A 22,880-nucleotide genomic window follows, 5' to 3' on the forward strand; every position below is an offset into this window, starting at 1 on the left:
ATTGCAAAACTTTTGTTAAAAACAATCAGTTGCTACTACTAAGAAAGTAAGTTACCTGATAATATTTTTAGCATTTTTTGTTTTTTTGTGGAAAGCTGAAATAGAAAGAAGTCTCATAGTTTTAGGGAGGGATGTTCATTGCACAAAAATTTATTAATATGCCTTGTTCTATCAGTACTGTACTGCCTATTTACTCCCCCCTCAAAAAATGGGGGGCATTTAAATACATTTAATGTATTTCTGTGGTAAGCTAGTAGCTAGCTACATTAATGTACACAACTCTATTGAGAATACTATTATATGCATATAAATATAAATATTTGTGCTCTTAAGTGAAAAATGCTTGAATATGTTTAAATGAATTTTTTAAAACTGCAATTTAACTGATATTTAGGTGGGAAATGACAGTGCAAGGGATATTAATTATGTAAACTTTCAGTATTTCATTCTGCTATGACAAGGTTTTTTAAACTTTTTTCCCTAAGCTATAGGTCTCATTTCCTGTTGGTTGATTTAAAAAGAAAGTTCTTTAAATAGATTGTTGAAATAAATAACTTAGTAAAAGTTCCAGAATGGATAGATAATTGTTCATGTGTAAGCATAAATTATGCTCCATAAATCATCCAAACACTTCCCTATTTTTGTGTAATATGCAGTAATTTATGTCTTGATTGACTTGTTTTATGGACTTTTACATGGCCATAATGTGGACTTAATTTTCATGGCGCAGAGGTGTGGACATGTATTTATATGTATCTTTACAGTTTTTGTGATATGCAAATATAATTTAAACTTGTATATGTTTGATATTTTACTTTAACTCCTAAGTAATATTTATAAATCACATTTGGTATTTTTCATATTAGAGTATGAAATTAAAATATAAAAATTTTCATATTAAAACACAACTATTACAATATTTAAAAAGTTTATTTACATACCAGGTAAAGATATTTTGGGTGACATATGGTGTTTGCTTACGGTTTTGAATTAGTCTTTCTATTTTGTAGAGTAATAAGGTCATATGCATTTGAATTTGACATTGACCTACCTGAACTCATATTAGCATTTCACATGCGAAATACCCATTTTGGATTAATAAAATACTTCTGAATGGATGTGTAGTCCTACCACTACGTTTATTTCAGCTATTTTCATAGTTTGAGGCCTACCATGCCATACTGCTTTAACTTCATCGTGTTCTGGATAGATTGTGCAGTAACCAAAATGATCATATGGAGGAAAGTGAATGCATTTAGTAGGCTGTGACCTAAGTCCCATATAGAGTCATTAAAATAATACATTAAAGTATGCATTCATTCATCCATTCATTCAACACATTTATCAAACTATCCCCAATCCACTCAGAATAAAATATAAACCAAAGTCACCCCCAAAATACAAACTCACACTGTATAGGATGAGGCTCTGACAATTTCTCAGCGTTCTCACCTTTGCTTGCTGCTCCTGGCCACATTAACTGTTCAGTTTCTCAAACACGCCATGCTTGTTCTTGAATTAGGGCATTGACACTAGTTTTCTCTGTCTGAAATGGTCTCCCCCAGATCTTTGCAAGGTTGACCCCTTTAAGATCTCAGTTTAAATATCACCTCATTTCCTCACCAGTTTAAAATAGCCCTCCATCACTGTTTTACTTTCTTTATAGCATTTGTCAGTCCTTGAAATTATGTATTTCAAATTTTTTTATTGTGGCCCCAAATAGGTTATAAGTTTTATGAGAGCAGGGACTCCTTTGTCTTGTTCCTTGCTGTCCACAATGCCCAGAACAATACATACCTGTCACCAAATTGGTGGGAAAAAGTATTGAGTGAATGAAACAAGGTACCAATCTCATCTGTTCTTTTTTGTGAATGAATTTTAATGTGCTGACATTTTAAAATGTCAAAAGTGTATTCTAAGAAAGTAGGAAACTGGATTATTCTGACAAAAGTCTGTTTTGGAAAAGGATGAGAAAATTGGGGAACTGCTGATCCTTCAGTCAGAGTATAGGTGGTGCAGGAGGTGGTGAGCTGATGGTGCATGTGCGTCTCTCCAACTCTTCAGTTACATCATGTTGGCAGCTTGAAACTGGCTATGCTGGGACTATTTGCAACATGGGAATCAGCAAAAGCTACCAATCAGGGCCTTTATTCCAGAGTGGTGGTTCTTAAGTATTTACCAGCAGATCACTGGGTGGGGCCATCTGAAATTGATTTTATAGACAAAATAATGCTTGAATATTGGTAGTTTCTTGTAGTTTAACCTAGTAGAGTCACTTAATTTGGTTTAATGACAATTTCTTCGGTGAAATTACCTCAGAGCTTTCTTTACCTTATTTGTTTTTCAAAGTTGCATTCATTTCACATCTGATGATTACTTCTAGATTCATTTAATTTGTAAAAATTGGCTATTTATATGTTTGTACATTAATTGCTTAACTGTATACCTAATTGTTGAACTAGTTCATTCCAAAGCAGGCAAAGAAGACCTTGAGATGCCTGGGGCGGGGGGGGGGGGTGGGGGGGGTGGGTGGGGGGGGGGTCGGTTCTTGAGTTTGCTAATGAGAACTAAGCCCATTGAAAGGTGTTCTTTTTCTAGTGAAGAAAGTAGAGATGATTCAATTTGAGTTATATACAGAGGATGCCAAAAATATGTATATACATTTTAAGAAAGGAAAAAACTATTAAAATTGTAATACTCAATACCAATGACAAAAGATGAATACAAGTCACATTTGACTTCTGCAATTACAGGAGGTGCTCAAAGTGGTTACGATCAGTGTCCAGACACTTCTGATTACAGCAAACTACTGCTGAACAACACTGACCACAGTGTCCATTTGTATACTTTTTTTTGACATTCCCGGTATTATTAGATAACTTTTTTCATTTGCTTTTCAGAATGATTTACATAAATACGCCTGAGTTCAGTTATTTTTCTTTCTGGCTTTTTTCTCTCTTCTTTTGCTCATTATTCTCTAAGTGTTGACCTACCCTCTCTGATCATTTACTTTCTGCTGCTCTGTGATATCTTCTATAATCAGTGTATCTAACTCAGTGAAATGATATTGTCCTGTTTCTCAAGTTAGTAATTTTTCCTTGTTGTCTTTCCTATGATTGCCTGGACATTCCAGGCCATTTCCAAACCCCTTTCAGTTCTATAAAGACACATGAAGTTACTTCTTTCTTATAAGCACCATTTTCTTATCTGAGGAAATTTATTGTTTAAAAATTGAACTTTGTTGGCTTAGGCGATTTCACTAACATTTTTTGAGCAATATTTGCATTACATTTACTCTGAATAAGTGGATTTCAACTAGTGATACTGAATTAAAATATGGCACCTAGATTTCTTATACTTTAACTCAAATTGTTCTGTCTCTTATGCACAAGCACTTAAAAAACACAAAAAACCCTTGTGTTTAATGCAGAAAATACATACACACTGAAGAAAAAAAGTATATCCATAATCCTACCACCCTGAGATAATCACTGGTGGCAATTTCACAAAAGTAAGATCTTTGTACACATACTGTTCTATAACATCTCACTTTAGCAAATATTGCGATCATAAAAGCATTACTTTTTATTCAGTTTGAAATGATCCTATTGGAAAGTGAAATTTTTGTTTGACAGAGGGTAAAGCTATAAGTACAGTTGTGATTAAAAACAATGGTGTTTATGGAGAGTAGAATGTGGTAAGTCACCTCGAGACAAGAATTACTTCAGCAGTAATTTTTTTCTTAAGCGCCCTCTTACCATTGCACAATAGCCTGATTGTATTATACCAGCTAGGGAAAACAGTACATGATTCTATGTACAGTATAATTAGGGTAAAGTATGGGGCTGTAGATACGTTCTTATTTTTGTCTGCCACAAGTCCTATTGATGCCTTAATGTTAAAATAATTTCAGAAGAAAAATGTGTTTTATTGTTTTATGTGTTTTATTGAAGGCTTTTCTCTATCCAAATTATGACAATTTTATTAGGTATGTCAGAATGAGGAGTGAGGGAGTTCTTGGGGAAAAAATTTAGTATAAGAATTCGTGTATTAATAGTTGGTTTTTGTTTCATGAATGTGAAAATTCTTGCCAAAGAATCGGCAATAAATATTGCTGTATTGCATCTTTTGGAAGTCAGTCCCAATCTTGTCAAGTAGATGTTTGGGCCTTACAGTAGTAGTTTTCTAAGCTAATCAAGGGTTCTTTAAGCGTTGTATAATTTAAATGACTTTTCCTTTACCACAGTGGTATCCATTATCTAGGGTGGAGTAGACCACTGATTTCTTGCCTTGTTTTCATTGTTTTTGACCTTGTCTTGTTCTGTGTTGTATTGCTGCTTGCTCACAGCTCCTGCAGTTTTTCTCTTTTTAAGTACCTAACATAGCCATTGCTACTGCTTCCTGTATGGTCCATATATTGCTGAACACATTTCTCATGTGGTAAAAAGTAAAAAGCAGTGTAGTTTATCTGGGGTTTTCTACTGAGAAATGATGCAGTTATAGATAAGTGGAGACGGTCAGTCCTTAAAACAAATGTTTTTCACCTGGTTAGTAATCCATCCCATGTTTGTAAGTGGGTATGCAAGTGCCTCTGCTTGTTGGAAGGTAAAGTGAATTTTGATATAAATTCAAGAAAAGTGTTTAGAATTTTTGCATGCATTTTGCTATTTTAAAAAAATTGGTATTTTTAAATTTTCATTTCACAGTGAATTTTTAGTCTCCAGTTTTTGTATTTATTTTGTTAATAATGACCTTGTTTTTGCAAATGGTACATACACTCTAAAGAAGCTTAGAAATTAGTCTCACAGTAAGTGACAGAACTAGTATTCAAAGCATTCTCTGATTTTTCAGAGTTTAGGTGCTTGGGAAGTGACAGAAAGGATGTGGAGTTTGGAATCAGGCACACATTAGTTTTGGTCCCTAACTTTGCCACATATTTGCTGAGTGTCAAGCTCTTATCCTTGGTGATTTTTATTTTCTTTATCCGTTAAGTGAGGGTAATAGGCTTGTTAGGGTCAAATAAGGTGCACATGAAGTACGTGGCTGTAGAAAGTGTTAATAAATGTCTCATTTTCTTTCTACTCCATATTGTTTTAAAATATCTTGGGAGTCACTTGGACTTTTCACTTGAAAGTGAATGCTGTCAGGAAAGTGGAAATACATGTAAACTCAGGTGGACTCATGTGTAGTGTCCTTTTACTGTCTGAGGAGGAGAGTGGTTCTTGGGACTATTTAGAAAAGTATTTTGACTTCCAGTAAAGTCTTAAAGATAAAAACTGAAGTAGAACTGAGTTAGGATGAATTAATTATTGCTGACAGAAATGGTAAGAAAGTAACTAATTTCTGTTTCCTGAGAAATTGAAGCACTGTGTATAGTATAACAATTGTATGCATGAAGATGTCTATTTGAAAGGCTAAGAACTGACCCTTTGCAAAAGAAAAATGAGACTAAAATATGGAAAAAGTGTTCGACATTAATAATAGTAACAAGTTTCTCATCAGATTTAAGATTTAATAAATGGTGCTAATTCACCTGAGTACGGTGCTGTATGTAGTATTAATAAATAAATTGCTGGAGGGACTATGAATCTGTAGAACACTTTTCAAAAGCATTTTGGCGCAGATCAAAGAGGAGTATTTCTGCCTTCCCGAGTATACCCTAAGGAAATAACCCATTTCCTCCCCTCCTTTTTGTTTTTGAGGGAGGTTATTTTCTTATTTAATGACGACTTTAGAGAGATAATTCATGTGATATTGTGATTTATAATTAAGAAATATATATTTGGTTTTCATCCCCATTTCTGGCAGAGCTGTTTAAAACCCCTGGGATTTCCTAAGTGTTGAGAGTCATTAAAGTATCTTTTGTTGTGTTAATGAGGTGATTTTTTTGGGGGGAAAGCACTTGTGGATGAGGGCAGGTTGCCTCGGGGAACCAACCTTGTGATTAGAGGGTTGGAACTTTTAGTCTCCCCCCTCTGACCTCGGGATGGGGGGGGCGAGAGAAGTTGGAGATTGACTTGACAGTGGCCAATGCTTTAATCAATCATGCCTGGGCAATGAAGCCTCCAAAAAACCCCAAAAGGACGGGGTTTGGAGAGCTGGGTTGTGAATGCGTGGAGATGATGGGAGATGATAAGAGAGCATGGAATCTTCGTGTCCCTTTCCTCCATTCCTTGCCGAATGCAACTCTTCCACCTGGCTGTACCTGAATTACATTATTTTATAATAAGCCAATAATCTAGTTAATAAAATATTTCTTAGCATTTTCTGGGCCGCTCTAGCAAATTAAGCGAACTTGAGAAGGGGTTCGTGGGAACTCAAGAAACACAGGTGATAACCTGGATTTATGATTGGCCTCTGTAGGGGGAGGGGGCAGTCTTGGGGACTGAGCCCTTAGCCTGTGGGATCTGATGCTGTCTCTAGGTAGGCAGTGTCAGAATTGAGATGAAGTGTAGGACACCAGCTGGTATTGGAGAATTGCTTAGTATTGGTGTGTCAGTTCCACCCACATCGGAATTGAGGTCAATCGTAATTCACAGATTCCTTTAATAAACAACACTCACCACCTTTAAAAAATTAGTGATTGACATCATAATTCATCTTTTTAAAGTATATAAGTCAGTGTTGTGCAACCATCATCACCATTATCTAATTTTAGAATATTTTCATCACCCACCAAAAATGAGTAGTCATTCCCCATTCCTCCCTTCCCCTCTGCCCCAGGCAACCACCAATCTGTATTCCGTCTGTCTGGGTTTGCCTCTTTTGGACATTTTATATAAATGGGGTGATACAATATGTGGCCTTTTGTGAGTGGCTTTTTTCACTTAGCGTAATGTTTCAAGGTCCATCTTTGTTGTAGCGTGTATCAACACTTCATTCTCTTGTTATCAAGGCTGAATGTTATTCACTTGTATGAACGTACCACAGTTTTATTTATCCTAATTCATCAGTTAGTGGATATTTGGGTGGTTTTCATAATTTGGCTATTATGAATAGTACTGCTATGAACGTTTATGTACAACTTAGTGTGGTTGTTTTAATTTGTCTTAAGTATTAATATATACCTAGAAGTGGAACTGCTAGACTGTTTTCCAAAGTGGTTGTACTATGTTATTTTCCACCAGCAGTACAGGAAATGCGTGGCCTTTTGTAACTGGCTTTCACTTATCATATGTTTTCCAAGGTTCATCCATGTTGTAATATGTGTCAGTACTCATTCCTTTTTATAGCTGAATGTTTTGTTTTATGAATATACCGTGTTTTGTTTATCCTTAAAAAAAGCTTTCTAGGGCTGCTGGATGGCTCAGTTGGTTAGAGTGGATGGCTCAGTGGTTTGATTCCCACATGGGCCAGTGAGCTGCGCCCTCCACAACTTGGTTGAAAGACAGAGACTTGGAGCTGATGGGCCCTGGAGAAACGCACTGTTCCCCAATAAAAAAAATTTTTAAAAACCCCATTTATTGGTTTAAAAAAGAAAAAAGCTTTCTATCTAGAAATGTTCTGTGAAGGATTATTTGTATTCAAGGACAATATAAAATTACTTAAATTTTCAGTAAAGAGGTACTAAAGCATTTACCATCCATTAGTAATTTATTATGGAGAGTTTCCAGTGGAAATGATTGTCAGAGTCCTAAAGTAGGATACAAAATTCTACATATACAACTGTAATTTAGTGTATGTAGTTTAGGTTTGGGGGGATAGTGATTATCAAATTTTTGAAACAGTTTTATATTTTTCCATACTTTTCACAACAAGCATATATTTCTTTTATAACGAGTAAAATAATTTTTTAAAATGACCACAGTTGTAGCTTTGTATATTACTGACATAAATTTATTCAGCCAAGAAAAGCAGGATTATTCATTATTAGGAATGTTATTTTATGTCAATCCAATAATTATATATTATAAATAAAATCATTTCAGACAACAGGTAAGAGAACTTGTAGTTCTTCATATGGACCTTAGATTTTCAGTTTATAATGATGGTGTAGAATAACACTAATTCTTCTGTATTGGACTTGTACTGGGGAGGGGGGATAAATGTAGGTAATATGTATTCTTTTTTTTTTTTTTTTGGTAATATGTATTCTAAACTTAATGAACAGTAGTGTGTCTGTCAGAATTTGTTGTAAGAAAAAAACACCAGGATTTTCAGGCAGAAAGATATTTTATACAGGGAATTTGGTACGTACAAACTCATTGGATGAGTCTGGAAGAGCTGGAGTAAAGGCCTATCACTGGACTAACAGATTCACGAACGTTAAGACCATGGCTGAGAGAGCAGGAAGCTGACACTGGGAACCAGTCATAGGAATGCTGAATGTGGTGCTCCGACCGCTTGTGGGGATCCTTAAATCTGGTGACTAGAGAGTTTAGCTACTGTAGCTGCTTCTAATCATTCGTGGGTTTTTGTCATTGATTACCAGTTAAATGAGCAGTAGAAAGAGCCTCTAGCTCACTTTTGCTTTCCAAATCTCATAGGCCTTCTTTCTGAAAGAACCTGCCTTACATTCCTAATGCTAACTCTAAGGGAAAGTCTGGGAAATGTAGTTTTTTGTTTGTTTGGGTTTTGTTTTGTTTTAGCTTTCCTGCCCCTGAAGTACAGGAAAGCATGTATAGGGAGTGGTGGGAAAGAATGGATGCCCAGTGCTCCTTGACTAACTCCACGCGTCCACCATTCAGCAGAAGCCGTCTGTGTGCTAGGTGATGAGGCTTTATGTGCACTATGTTTTGAAGGGGATAAAATTAAAAAACCCTACTTAGACTTGATTTGTTCAGAAATTTTTCTTTTCCTTTAATGTGAGTTAATTTCTGTTATTTCCATATAGCAGCATGTCAATTCTAATATTTTTCAATTGGAAATAAACTCAAACTAATAGTGTATTTTTCTCTGGGTTGAATAGGTAAAATGTTGCCAAAGGATATAACTATAAAATCTTCTTACTTTTTTCTCTAATTGCTGGCTTTTTTTAATAGAATAGAATTAATACATAATTTAAATGTCTCTTTTTATTCAATAATGCTTCCTCAGTTTATTGTTTTGTCAACATAGGAGAAGCTGTGTTAATCTTTAAAAAGAGTGTATGAGCTGGTAATTGTAGCTTTTCCCCTTATAATCCAGAATAAAAAGATGTATGCTTTTTTGATAGTAAGCTTTCTAAAAAAAATTTTTTATTGCCTGAAAATTTTGAGTGAGTGCTGTAAGCTAGTGTGCTTTTCTATCAGAAAATATACCTCCCATATTTCATGAGATGTCAAACTGTTGAGTAGATTCAGTATGGTGAGCATCTCATTAAAAAGTCTTCTAAATAACTTCCAGATACTATAAATTAGGTTTTTCACTGGTAAATGTTTGAGAGGGAGTTGGGGGTATAGCTTCAGCTGGCAACTGTTTGTGTTCAGTTGGTGAGTGTTACGTTGACTTGGAAGCTTAACTCTGCTTTAGAGACGCATGTGGACTACATGGAGCAAGGAATTAGGTTTTGGTCTAAGCATTTTAGAGCACGGAAAGTGAAGGGTTGGTCTCCTTTTTCCCACCTCCCGCTACTTTCCAAAATGATTCTTTTTAAAGCGCTGATAATATTCTGTTGATATTCTAGTTAGTTCCAGAGCACTGCTATTCTGTATCAGCAAGTTAATGTAATCTTTAAACTTTTTTATACATGTATCCTCTAAAATATTTTTGAGCAGCTTTGTCCTTCCTTGTACATTTTAGAACTGACACCTAAAAATTTTCATCTTAAATTTAAAAAGTTGCAGACATCTAATTTGTGGAGTATTATGTATTGATATGTTTTTAAAGAATATACTGCCAAAAATCTTGACCCTGTCTTGTGTTCTGCTCATTCACTTTAATGGTAAATATTACTGTAAAACTTATTGGTCTCATTGTCACACTAGTCAAATTGGGTATGTTGTCAGAAACGGTCTGACATTTTCAGTTCTAATAAACGCGGCAACACCTGCACTGAACAATCACTGGGCAGCTACTTTCACTTCTGAATTCTAAATCTAATGATGTTGATTGATTGATTGATTGATTGGGCAAGGAGTCTTGCCATCAGTTTCTTTCATTATTTCTTGTTTTGATGGAGGGAGACTCTTCCTCATCTCTCCTGGTTCTCCATTGGGTGCACTGGAGTTTTCTGGAAGCAGTACCGTATTAAGGTTTGTGATGAGTAAGATGTATGACTTTCTTCTATAACGTAGAAGAACTATTGTGAAAGAAAGTAGAAAAAGAATGATGCCTGGGCACATCAAGTTTAGAAAAGAGGAAGTTGGAGTTATGGAAATTGATTTCTTTAAAACCTCCCACACCTGTACCTTCTGGAAAGTATCAGACCTTGCACTGGGTTGAAGACCCTTGAGTTTAGGGGAATTGCTTATCTTCTGCTTTAATTGGTATTGTATGTTTATCGTTTTAAGTAAATTATCTGATTTACCTTTTTATTTTGCCTTCAAAGCTTTGTTTTGGCAAACTATATAACTGACCTTTACGATGAAACCAGTGTGGTTTTTTTATAGTACTCTACAGACCAATGAACATAGCAATCAGAACTCCATGAAAGTGACTGCCAAAATACAAAAATTAGAGAAAAAGAAAACTGAACTCTACTTCACACTCTATATATACTAAGATAAATTCTCAATTCTCCAGAGTTGAGTATAAAAAAAGAAAACCTTAGAAATATTAGAAGAAAACATGGGTCAGTATAAAATCTCTTGGGTGTGGGGAAAGCCTTCACAAGTGGTCCAAGCATACCCATTTTTCTCATATCTAATTATTGTTTTGTGGTCATAACTGTCTTAAAATAGAAATTCTTATCGTTTTTTTAGAAATACAATTTCAAAATACATGTAAGATCATCATTTACATCTAAGTTACCTTGCAAATTTCATACATTTATCTTTTCCATTCAGCTCGTAAGCACAAAGAACCCTTCAAAGTGCTGTTTTTGTAACAAACCTGACCTAGTACCCATGAACCTTCCTAATGATTCCTTTGCTAAATTTAGGGATTATTTGGCTCTGGTAACAGACCAGGTTGTATACATGTAGAAGTGGGTGGGATTAAAGTTGTTAGGGCACCATTGTGTTGTGTTCTCATGGAATAAACCATTGATTACTAATCTTTAAAATTGAGATCTTCATACTGAATAACACACACACACACACACACACACACACACACTGCCAAAAACACGTATACACATTTTAAGAAAAGAAAAACTATTAAAATTACGCTGATAGTAACCACTTTGAGCACCTCTTGTAATTGCAGAAGTCAAACGTGACTTGTATTCATCTTTTGTTATCTATATATTGAGTATTGCAATTTTAATAGTTTTTTTCCTTTCTTAAAACATGTATACTTTTTTTTGGCACCGTATATGTATATTTGTTAATTTGAATTTTGAGCAGTTGAACATAGAGATATTTTTATAGTACAATTTGCAAATTTGTCAGATTTTAGTAATCTGAAAATGAGTAAGAATTTATTTCTCTTTTGTTCTTTATTTTTCTAGAACGTATTAGCCCCTCTCCTTCCCAGGGAATAGTTAGTCAGTGACCACTTCACTTTAAATGCAGACTGACCCCTCTGCAAGAGAACAACCCAACTAACCACATCTTAGCTCTTTATGAGAGCAATTGGGACGAATTAAACATGTATCAACTTTCTCAAAAGAAGTTGAGATTTCAGTGCCCTCTGTGTTTACTAGAAATCCTACCACACTGAGTCACTCTTGTGCTGATTGAACCTGCACAGCTGGTAGGAGAACTTGCATGGTAATGACACTGTCAGTGCAGGAGGGCCGCTGCATACAAGGGTTTCGAGACTCCATTAGGTGCTGACTGTTTGGGTTAATATTCAGAGAGACTGGGAAACATTATCCTTGGTCAAATAGGCTGGATTAAATTGAGACACTTCTGGGTTCACAGATTATATCAAATCTGGACCAAATTAAAATGCAACAATCTTATTTGACATAATATAGAAAATTAATACATGACAAAGAGGATAAATGACTGATCAGTTTCAGAACTATGACTTATTTTGCCTTGGAGGGAAGATACGTTGTACCCCTTAATTACCATGTACGTATGTTTTTCTTTTGTAGTATTAAATAAAAACAAGTTATTCAGTAAATACTGAGAACTAGCATATGTGTCAAGTACTCAGGTACTAGGGTAGATGTTTAGCTGCAAACTAAAGGGACAAAAATCTGTGTTTTCATAGACCCTACATTCTAGTTGGTGAAGACAAGCAATAAATGACTGAAGTATCGAATGCCAGATGACTTAAAGTGCTGTGAGAAGAAAAAAATTATAGGCGCAAGATGGGACTGCCAGGGTAGAGGACAGGAGATTGCAGTTACAGATGGGATGGCAAAGAAAGATCTCAATGAAAAGACTGAAAAGATAGCCATTACAGCATCATTTGTGATAAAGATAAATATTGGCAGCAACCTAAGTATCCACCTATAGGGGATGGGTTAAATATAGTATGGTTCTCACTCATGCAAAATGACTTCTTTCCAGATTAATGTAGTCTCAAGAAACAATCAAATATGGCAGCAGAGAGGACAGTTTTTATATTTTGCCACATATTCTTCCCAGTAATTTTTCTTTTTGTACCCATTGCCATTATAATTCTGTAAAACATTAGGGAACCTTTTAAAATTCTCCCTTGAGCCTTTTTCTCTTCCTTATGTATAAATCAGAAACCAAATATTTGTTGGTCTACAAAGTCTTTAAAGGTTATTACATCTTCAATAAGCCTTTTTGACATAATTTTTACCCATTGAGAAATCAGTATTCTATCTGAATAAATTGACAAATTAGCTCTTAGGTTTCTTTTTGGCTTTCATACAAGGTCAAGTAAAAAATTAGGAGAGTCTCCCTACTTTTAATCTTATTGAAAACATTATTTTTTCTTTGGAAAGTTCATTAATATAGGAAAAGTAATGTATTTAGCGATTTTTATAATTCCTCTGATTTCTTTGTAAAACAAGCAGTTAAATCTCACATTTTATGAAGTTATACTTTTTATTAGGGTGCTTTAAAAAGTTTTATTTGTGCTACTTTAATCGTGCTGCTACCTAGTCGTGTTTAAAATATTTTATGAATTTATGTGTCATAAAATCTTAGAACTGATTTGGACAAGTTATTTTCTAGTCTGACATTCTCCCATATGTAAGAATCTTTTTAGTGTTCTTGGTCTTTAAAACCTCTAGTGACTATGAGTTCACTTTTCTAGATAACCCATCATCTTTTGGGCAGTTATACTTTTAGACAGTTCTTCCTTTATTTAAACCAAAAATTACCTTCCTGAAACTTCTACCTCGTGACTTGGATTCCACCCTCTGACAACCGGCAATAAGTCTGTTTCCTCTTTCATGTGTGATATGCTGAGACCTACAGGTATTTGAAAGTTGTCATATCTTCCTCCTGTACTTTTTGCTAGGCTCCATCTCTACTTTCCTTAAATCTTATGTGACGTAATTTTCAGACTCCTCATCATCCTCCTTTCTCTTCTCTGGATACATTCTGGCTTATTAATATCTCTTAAGATACAGCACTCAAAACGATGCCCTATTCCTGAACTTTTGAATCTGAAATTCTGGGCCTAGGGTTCCCCACATGATTTGGAGGTGTGTCCAGGATCGATAACCTTTGGCAATGTAAGTGCCCTGAGGGGAAGGTACCTGATCCTTTTGAAGAGTGCCTCACGGACTGGGGAGGGACTGGGGAGGTCGGGAAGGCTTCCTGAGGGATGATGGCCCTGTGGAGTTCTGAAGAGTGTGGCAGGCAGAGGGCAAAAGCAAGTGTGATGCCCTGCAGGAGAGAGGGAGAGGGGGGGTGGCGGGGGGAAGGTATGGGAAGGGGGGAGCAAGAGCCCCCCCATTCTTGTTTTTGAGAAACAGATTAAGAATGGTTGACACAATTACTTGGCATTGAGTGGAAGAAGCAGTAAGTGAGGTTGAAATCATAAAGGCCCTTAGAAGTTATGTTAAAGAACAGAACTGTTCCTGAGGACAGCAGTTATTAAAGGGAGTTTTAAGTTAGGAAAGAAAAACAAAAAACGCAACGAGACATTTTAGGAGGATCATTTTAGCTCAAATGGGAATGAATGGGAGAGGCTGAGATTGGCGAGCAGATGAGCGAGCAGCTGTTGGGGTAACGCTTAAATCTGATGGTGTGCTGGACCAGACCTGGACTAGTGGCTCCGGGATTGGGAAGAAACAGACGGATAAGAAAAATAGTTGATAGGATTTGATTGTTACTTGGCCGGGGGTGGGGTGGGGGTGGAAAGGTAGAAGTCAAGGATAATACCTTTGTTGGTTTGGGGAACTGTATAGATGAGAGTTTAATGTAAATAAATTGAATGGGATTGGAGTAGAGGAGCTGTGGGTAAGAAGTGGAGTTGAGTTAAGCTTGAGATGTAGGTAGCCATCCACGCGGAGATGTGCTGTGTGCAGCTGGAGGTGTGAGATGAAGCTGAATCCACCTCGCTGGAGAGCTGTGGGATGGAGCTGGAGCGTTGGCTGGAAATGCAGATTTGGCTGACATCAGTACGCATGTGGGAAGTGGTGGAAATAACCTGGTGCAGGATTTGTAGAGTGAAAGAGGAAGGCTAGGACAACTCCCCTAAACTATTATCTGATATTTGAGCTGAGAGCCTTTGGTACTCTTTTTGACTGGATTATTTGGGAACCTTCAAAAAGGGAGGAAATCAAGTCTGTTCTGATATATTCATTTAGTAGAAACCCACCTGAATTGATTGGTGGAGTGAAAATGGCTCTGTAATGATCTTTCCTACTCAACTGTCACAGTGTCCGGCACTCATGTTATTAGAGACTCTCTACTTTTGAGTTAAGGCATTCGTTATCTTTCTAGGAGTTCCCTGTTAAAGTGTATATATTCCTGAAGAGACCTAAAATTTTAATCCATTATTGGTGTTAGTGTTTTTAGGTCACTAGGTTTTATTGTGGAATTCAGAGTAAAGGAACAGATAAGAATTTAAGAAAGAATTGGTTTGGAAAACATGACATTGCTGAGGATTATGGGACCACTGGAGGAACCTGGATTTGAAGCATCAACGTCACCACACACATGGATAAAGGAGATAAGGAGAGAGTGTGTGTGTGTGTGTGTGTTTGGAAAAGGAGGATGGTGAGTTGTAGCAAAGACGTAATGTTACTAAAAAGGGAAGAAGAGAATATTTAAATGGTTAAAAACTAAATACAAAATTTGAAAGTATTTCAGTTGTAAATTAGGGTGACCGTATCATTTGTCATCCAACCTAGGACATATTGAGACACCATATTTCCCTGAAAATAAGACCTAGCTGGACCATCAGCTCTAACGAGTCTTTTGGAGCATTTTGCTCCAAAAGCATTTTGCCGATGGTCCGGCTAGGTCTTATTTTCAGGGAAACACGGTAGGAAGGGGAATGGCTATTATTAATAATTACATTGTGAACATATGCATAAACTGGGACTATCACAAGCAAATAAGGATGAATAGTCACTCTAGTTATAATGTACTTATTTAACTAAGAGTATAATAAAATAGTACTGATTTTTAACTACCATGTGCCAAGCATTGTATTAAGTAAACACTTTATACATCTTATTACATTCTCAAAATAACCCTTTGAGCTAAGTGACATAGTTTTCATTTAGAGTTGATGAAACCAAATCTCAGGATGGTAAAATATCTTGTGTGCAATTCTCCATGGCAGTCTGAATTGGAAGCAGAATAGCCTACTACTGATCATGAACCAAATCCAGGGAAACTCTTAAACACTACATTGTACTGCAATTGTTCTGGGTATGTATATGTATTTTAAAATGTTCTCTGAATGTTATTAAGAAATTAGTAGCATAATCTATCGTATATCAAACTGAGTTCCCCTTCTGATCTCCATACTTCCGACGGCTTACTTTGTGCCAGACCATGTTCTAGGCCTTTTACATGTATTAACTTAATGTAAACCTCACGATAACTTTAACCTCACGATAACTTTATGAATTATTTCTGTTTTACAGTTTAGGAAGGTGAGGCACGGTGAGTAACTCTCCCAAAGTCAACATATCTAGTAAGTAGCAGAACAAGAATTCAGACTCTGACAGTTGTACTCAGGAGCCTGTTTTCTGAACCGCCTGCTCCAGCCCAGGTTCCTTGTGTGGACAGACTCGTATGTTTTCATTGCTCTTGGGATTGGGTTTGTTTGGATTTCTGCTGGCAGCCTGAAGCCCATGTGCTTGATGCTTCAAAAAGCCAAAACTCAAAATGTCAGAGTTTGGGGTAAGGACAGATTTATTGATTGAGAAGGCACCAGCCGAGGAGATGGGAGACCTAGTAGCTCCTCAAATCCATCTTAAGAAAGTAGAGTTCAGGCTTCTTTTAGGTCGGGGGAAAGGGGAAAATGGAAGGGGCTGTTTTTGTAAGCTATTAGCCTGTAGGCTCTGGAGAGAACGAAGGCTTGAACAAGGTAGAGAGGCCAACCATTTCACTCTTCCTGGAAAGTGTGTACATGCCTTCATAAGAAAATTGCCACACTGTTTCCAAAGTGGTTGTGCCGTGTTGCATTCCCACCGTCTTTATTACCTTTATTCCCTTTTCTATTTCTTATTAAGGCATATCAGCCCTTCCCACCAGATTCTGAAACTCTAGCAGTACACTCTCACCTGTATCCATTTCTATAATCCTGTTACATCCTGCACATTTTAGGGTCTAGGGACGTTAACAGCACCAGCAAACAATAGCAAAAGGCAAAACAAAATGTTTTGAATGTAACAGTGTCACCACTGCCTTTGGCATTATTACCCAGATAACTTTTCACTTTAACTGTGTAAGTGAATGGTTATATGCATTTCTTTACAGTGTACTTATGGAGGAAATAAATGGCAGTGGTTTATTGTAGTGCTGACATAGTGATTAGTTACGAGATTTGGGGTAAATTTCTTTACCTTTTTGAGTCTGTAAAATGAGGAAATTGGACTAAATTTCTTATAGATCTTTGTTTGTCCCCACCAGATCTCTATTTCTTTGGATGAATAAAAAGAATTGGTGTTTGACATTAAGTGAGTAAGGAAATGGGACATGTATTTAGCACATATTTTTCATTCAACATCAGAGTAATAGGGTCAAGGTCTGATCATTTAAGTTACCGTCTATTGGGGAAAAATGGAATCTAAACAAAATATTAGTGTAAGACTTAGGAGTTTAGCTTTTTATAGTTTGGTCAGCTTAAATTTAACACTTTTAAATTGCAATGGATTTGGGTACTTAAACATGGATTTCATTCTTAAATTCATAAGAGGACGTGAACATTGGAAGGAATCATAAAGTTGGTCAAAATCAACAATTTCTGGAACTTTTGAAATACTGTCCTAATATCGTGACCGCTGGTGATAGGAACCCCCTGATGGGACATTGCACCTTTAGGCAACAGTGGCTCAGAAAGATGTTCTAATATGTGGAACATATTATAATATAGCCTCCAGTAATTCACTCTCATTTTGCCCTTTGGGGTGGTGCAGAACTAGTGCAATTACCCTCTGACTGCCCTAAAAGTATTCAAAGGTAGCACTGTTATCTCATTTCTTTAAAGATGCAGCTTTGTTTGTTTGTTTGTTTGTTTGTTTTTAATATGGTGGACTGAGACTGATTAACTTGTAGAGTAGAAGTCTCTGGGTAGAAATGGGAGTACACACTTGATATTATATAAAATAAAATTTAATGGTTAAATTCAGCTAAGGAAATAATACAGTTTGCTAAACCTCTCATGAGGTTTAGCAGATGGGAATAGAGGTGGCATTTAATATGGTACAAAAAGCCATGCCAGTATTTAACTGCATCTAATTTTATGACTTCTCATTAATTCTAAGCAGAATTTGAAGTACAGAATTTCAAGTACATTATCACAGAATAGTGATACCCAGATGAATGCTAATTGAGTGATTACATTAAAATGTCTTTTCATCAGCTTAGTACTTTTTATCTAATTCTTATCAAGTGTAATGAAAGACTGAAATACTTTGTGAACTATAATTGAATGAGTAAATGTAGAAATACACCAAATTTCCTTTTGTGCCCATGCCAAATGATACTAGGTTAGAGTGCTATTTTTGGCATACGTATGTTTTCTTTGTGATCAGTAATTAAGTTTTTAGTCCTTTGCATTGAGATATTACACTTACGAAAGAGTTGTTTTCTGAAGAGGAAGATTGTAGCCGTGATTTTCAAACTCAGTATATTGAAAGGGTCCTGCTTTTCATATTAATCAGTCTTGTTACCAAATATTAACATGCAATTAATTACTTTGCCTATTTAAATTTAAATTTAAAATTAACCACACCTATTTAAAGTGTTCAGTTTGATAAATTTTGTCATATATATCACCACACTCAAGATAATGAAAATATAATATTTCTCTCCTCCAAAAGTTTCAACCATTGTAGGCCTTTTGCCCATCCACCTGTATCCCCAGGCAATCAGCTGAACTGCTTTCTATCACTAGAGATTGTAGAAATTTATATAAATGGGTTCTACAGTGTATGCTCTTGGTGTGGCTTATGAGCATAATTTTGAGATTCATCCGTGTTGATGAGTGTATTATTTTTTATTGCAAGTAGAATATACTGAATGGCTGGTTGTACTGTAGTGCCCTTTATTGTGGTTTCGCTTTCTGTGGTTTCTGTTACCTGCGGTCGGTCAAACATGGTCCAGAAATCTTAAATGCAAAATTTTAGCAATAAACAATTTATAACTTTTCAGTTGGGCTCTATGCTGAGTAGTATGAAATCTCATGCCGCCTCCCCCACCCCCATCCCGCCCGGGAAATGAATCATCCCTTTGTCCACAGTATTCACCCAGTATATGCTACTCTCCTGTTAGTCACTTAGTAGCCATCTGGTTGTCAGATTGACTGTTGCAGTATTGCAGTGCTGTGTTCAAGTGACTCTTATTTTACTTAATGCCACATTTACGTAACTTTTATTATGTATATTGTTATAATTGTATTCTATTATTAGTTACTGTTGTTAATCTCTTAACTGTGCCTGATGTACAAATTAAACTTTATCATAGGTATATATGTATTGGAAAGAACAGGACATATAGTGTTCGGTCCTGTCTGTGGTTTCAGGTATCCACTGGGGGGCTTGGAAGGTAGCCCCCATGGATAAGGGGGAGATTGCTGTATTCACCACCTGATGATGGATATTGGGTTGTTTCCAGTTGGCAATTACAAATAAAGCTGCTATAAACAGTCTTTTGTGAACATACACTTTCATGTCTCTTAGATTCATATCTAGAAATGGAATGGCTGGGTTGTATGTAGGTATGTGTTTAATTTTTAAAGAAACTGCCAAACTGTATTCTAACGTGGTTTTACCATTTCACGTTTTCACCACCAGTAACATAAGAGAATTCCAGTTGCTCCAGACCCTTGCTAACACTTGCATTTTCCTAATGAATAGTGATGCTGTGCATATTTTCATGTGCTTATTTGCTGTGTACATATCATTGGTGAAGAGTGTGTTCAGATTATTTGCCTCTGTTTTAAATTGGGTTTTCCATTTTTGAGTTTTGAGAGTTCTTTCTGTATTCTGGATACAAATCCATTTTCAGATAACGTGATTTGCAAATATTTTCTTCCAATATATGGCTTTCATTCTATTAACAGTGTCTTGCAAATAGTAGAAATTAGTAATTTTAATGAAGTCCTATTTATCACTTTTGTCCTTTATGTATTAGGTTTTTGTGTTGTATCTAAGTAATCTTAGAGGCAAGGACACGAAAATTTTCCCCTAAAGTTTTCTTCCCGAAGTTGTCTAGCTTTAGGTTTTAACTTGAGGTCGATGATCCATTTTGAGTTAATTTTTGTATATGGTATGAGGTATGGATATCCAATCATTCCAGCTGCATTTGCTGAGAAAGATAAATACTATATGATCTCACTTATATGTGGAATCTAAAGAACAGAATAAACAAACAGAAAAATCAAAAATAGACTCATAGACACAGAACAAACTGATGGTTGCTAGATGGGAGGGGGCGTTGGGGACTGAGTGAGAAAGGTGAAGGAAATAGGAAGCACAAATTGGTAGTTACAAAATAGTCACAGGGATGTAAAGTACAGTATGGGGTATATAGTCAATAATGTTATAAAACTGTGTCTGGTGTCTGATGGTGCTGGACTTGATGGAATTATTTCTTAAGTTGTATAGATGCCTGGCCACTGCGCTGTACACCTAAAACTAATATAAAATAGTATTTTAAATGTCAATAATAATTAAAAATAAATATATACTCACGGGATGTGAAGTAAGTTCAGCATAAGGAATATAGTCAATGGTATTGTAACAGCTATGTATGGTGTCAGAGGGGTAGCAGACTTGTTGGCTATCACTTTCTGAGGGGTGTAAATGTCTAATATTGTTTTGTTCAATATTAGAAATTAATAATAAAAAAGTAATATAAAAAAGGCTATCCTTTTCCCACTGAATTGCCTTTGCACCTTTGTGGAAAATCAGTTGACCAACTGCCATGTTTCCCTGAAAATAAGACCTAGCCGGACAATCAGCTCTAATGCGTCTTTTGGAGCAAAAATTAATATAAGACCTGGTATTATATTATATTGCATTATATTATATTTTTATATTGTATAAGACCCAGTCTTATATTAATTTTTGCTCCAAAAGACGCATTAGAGCTGATTGTCCGGCTACGTCTTATTTTCGGGGAAACACGGTATGTACAGGGCTAGTTCTGGACTCTCAGTTTTGTTTTGTTAATCTGTTTGTCTCTCTTTATACCAGCATCACATGTCTTGATTGTCCTAACTTTAAAACAAATCTTGAAGTGAAGTAGTATGAGACTGACAATAGTATTCTTCGAAGTTTTGGCTATTTTAACTCAGGCATTTCCATATGAATTTTAGAATCAACTTTTCAACTCTACAAAAACTGCTGGGATTTTGGTTAGAAATGCAATGAATCTATTGGTCAAATTGAGGAGAATTGACCTATTATTGAATCCACTGATTTTTGAATGTAGTGTTTGTACGTCAATTGATAATTTATTCCTGATTATTTCATATTTACTGATGACACTGTAAATAACATTATTTTAAATTTCAGTTTTGATTATTCTCTGAACAATGAAATTGTTTTTGGATATTGATCTTGTAAATCCTACAACTTCTCTATACTCACTTATTAGTTCTAGTTGTCTTTGTCTTAATTTCACTTTCAGATTGATCATAGTGCCCAAGTTCATTTTCAGTTTAGATTTGACGAAATGTGTAAGCTTACAAAAATGTAATGGATCAGTACCTTGTAAGTGGGAATGTGTAGCAATTTTGGGAAAGTAATTAACTCTGAGGGAAGAATTGCTGTTTGTTTTTATGGTTTTATGGGATTCTAAGAGTCCATGCAAATTATATATTTTAGAGAGAAAATCAGATGCCTTGGTGATGGTTTGGGGAGGATGAGGGAGAGTGTATGGTAAGGACTCCGGGGTTTGAGGCTTTGGTGTGGACTGTAGTGTGATTTACTGACATGAGGAAGTCTGAGGAAGCAGTGAATTTGGGATTATCAATTCAGTTTGGACATGATAGATTTTAGGCCTGTTGTTTATTAACTGTGTTAAGTACTTAAATGTTTGTTTGGAGGCTTGTAAGTGAAGAAATATATCTTAGTTTAAAAACAGGCCTCAGGTCCCACACCTGGTCATATGCAAAATTAGAGCTCAAACCTAGGGCTCTCTGACTCCAAAGCCACTGCATTATCATATGCTCTTTTGTATGCTCAAGACAAAAACATGCTTGGCTTTGATAGTAATAAATGTTCCCTGTGACCTGTTATCAATAAATAGAAGAGTTTGCAAGCTCAGATGCCAACAGGGTCCATCCAGACAGATGACTGTGAGCTGGGTTATAAAAGAGAGTGATGACATCTGTGGAGAACTGCAAAGCCCACCACCTTCCGAAGGATCAGCTGCCAATCAACTCCCTCAGATTGTTATCGTGGGCATGTGGGTCCACTATTGCCCAGTCTTCTGATTTTTTTCAAAAGACACCAGAAATCCTGATTTTTATGTTAAATCTTCTGATGTGTAAATCTAGGCAGCTATCCTTTAATATACTGTGGAGGCCGGCCTGTGCATCCACTAAACAAATGTTTGCGTTGGATTCTGCCCAGTAGGCAACCTTTGGTAAGAGTTACACCTGGTAGACTGTGGACGGTACCATAAATTTATATGATGGGGAAAGGGTGGAGACTATGTGATTAGCACATGACAGACAACCTTTGGCATTCACGTCACTCAGTTGGAACATGGTGCTTAGTGAATCTGGTGTTTTTAAATTCAGTTTTCAGATGAATCAGTTAATTACATACAGGCGAGGGGGGGAATTGCTCCCTCCAGCTTTTTGCCTCCTAATTGTATGCTTTCATTTGCAGATAGGACCAATTGTAAGTGTGTGGAGTTTTGAGTGAAACCTCAGACCCAAGTGAGAAGAAACCTTCAAGGAACAACTACTGACAGTGAGTCTGCTGTTAATATGGAATGTTTTCAACCCAAAGATAGCTGAATGGGTGGCTCTATTGACAGGAGTGGTGATTCTGCACATCCCCGCTGACAACCTTCATCCTTTCCTTACAGAGGACTGTTTCTACATTCTTAGCACTTACTGACTGTTGTTGAATAGCAAGTTAATTTTTGTATGAGAATGACGACTGTCCAGTTTAAGAGAATTCTTTGTCCCTAACAGAGTATTTCATGTATGGTTGCAGTTTCACTTTCTTGTTTGGTCAGGCACATCCCTTCTTTGCTTCTATTTTTATTTTTTATTTCTTCTCC

The 22,880-nt window shown here is 36.1% G+C and overlaps 2 protein-coding genes across 8 annotated transcripts in view; both read left to right on the top strand.

The window, feature by feature from the left end:
* LYRM7 (LYR motif containing 7) overlaps positions 1–22,564 on the top strand; it is an 88,961-nt gene extending 66,397 nt beyond the window's left edge. For both annotated transcript variants that reach the window (XR_013992379.1, XR_013992380.1), the window contains one exon: positions 22,481–22,564. The gene's annotated coding sequence lies outside the window, so the exon portion shown is untranslated. The remainder of the gene's footprint in view (positions 1–22,480) is intronic.
* Positions 1–22,880, top strand: part of CDC42SE2 (CDC42 small effector 2) — a 102,269-nt gene that overhangs the window by 18,390 nt on the left and 60,999 nt on the right. For all 6 annotated transcript variants that reach the window (XM_081035458.1, XM_081035461.1, XM_081035456.1 and 3 more), the window contains exon 2: positions 22,481–22,564. The gene's annotated coding sequence lies outside the window, so the exon portion shown is untranslated. The remainder of the gene's footprint in view (positions 1–22,480; positions 22,565–22,880) is intronic.

This window comes from Rhinolophus hipposideros (genome assembly GCF_964194185.1).
Source record: "Rhinolophus hipposideros genome assembly, chromosome: 23".
Lineage (NCBI taxonomy): Eukaryota > Metazoa > Chordata > Mammalia > Chiroptera > Rhinolophidae > Rhinolophus > Rhinolophus hipposideros.